Consider the following 1,522-nt stretch of genomic DNA (forward strand, 5'->3'; position numbering starts at 1 on the left):
GGATCTCAGCTCACTGCAAGCTCCGCCTCCCGGGTTTACGCCATTCTCCTGCCTCAGCCTCCGGAGTAGCTGGGACTACAGGAGCCCGCCACCTCGCCTGGCTAGTTTTTTGTATTTTTTAGTAGAGACGGGGTTTCACCGTGTTAGCCAGGATGGTCTCGATCTCCCGACCTCGTGATCCGCCCGTCTCGGCCTCCCAAAGTGCTGGGATTACAAGCTTGAGCCACCGCGCCCGGCCTCTTTTCACATTTTTGATGGGGTTCTTTGAAGCACAAAAGTGTTTGATTCTGATAAACTCCAACTTACCATTTCTTTTTCTTTTGTTACTTACACTTTTGGTTTCATTTCTAAGAATCCATTGCCAAATCCCAGGAAGAATTTCACTCACATTTTCTTTTAAAACCGGCACAATACAAGGACGCCCTCTCTCACCACTCCTGTTCAATATAGTGTTGGAAGTTCTGGCCAGGGCAATCAGGCAAGAGAAAGAAATAAAGGGTATTCAATTAGGAAAAGAGGAAGTCAAATTGTCCCTGTTTGCAGATGACATAATTGTATATCTAGAAAACCCCATCGTCTCAGCCCAAAATCTCCTTAAGCTGACAATAAAATTCAGCAAAGTCTCAGGATACAAAATCAATGTGCAAAAATCACAAGCGTTCCTATACACCAATAACAGACAAACAGAGAGCCAAATCATGAGTGAACAACCATTCACAATTGCTACAAAGAGAATAAAATACCTAGGAATCCAGCTCACAAGGGATGTGAATGACCTTTCCAAGAACTACAAACCACTGCTCAATGAAATAAAAGAGGACACAAACAAATGGAAGAACATTCCATGCTCATGAATAGGAAGAATCAATATCGTGAAAATGGCCATACTGCCCAAGGTAATTTATAGATTCAATGCCATCCCCATCAAGCTACCAATGACCTTCTTCACAGAATTGGAAAAAACTACTTTAAAGTTCACATAGAACCAAAAAAGAGCCCGCATTGCCAAGACAATCCTAAGCAAAACAACAAAGCTGGAGGCATCATGCTACCTGACTTCAAACTATACTACAATGCTACAGTAACCAAAACAGCATGGTACTGGTACCAAAACAGAGATATTGACTAATGGAACAGAACAGAGGCCTCAGAAATAACACAACACATCTACAACCATCTGGTCCTTGACAAGCCTCACAAAAACGAGCAATGGGGAAAGGATTCCCTATTTAATAAATGGTACTGGGAAAACCGGTTATCCATATGTAGAAAACTGAAACTGGATCCCTTCCTTACACCTTATACAAAAATTAACTCAAGATGGATTAGAGACTTAAATGTTAGACCTAAAACCATAAAAACCCTAGAAGAAAACCTAGGCAATACCATTCAGGACATAGGCATGGGTGAGGACTTTATGACTAAAACACCAAAAGCAATGGCAACAAAAGCCAAAATAGACAAATGGGATCTAATAAAACTAAAGAGCTTCTGCACAGCAAGAGAAACTACCATCAGAGTG

This window comes from Theropithecus gelada, chromosome X (genome assembly GCF_003255815.1).
Source record: "Theropithecus gelada isolate Dixy chromosome X, Tgel_1.0, whole genome shotgun sequence".
Classification (NCBI taxonomy): Eukaryota; Metazoa; Chordata; class Mammalia; order Primates; family Cercopithecidae; genus Theropithecus; species Theropithecus gelada.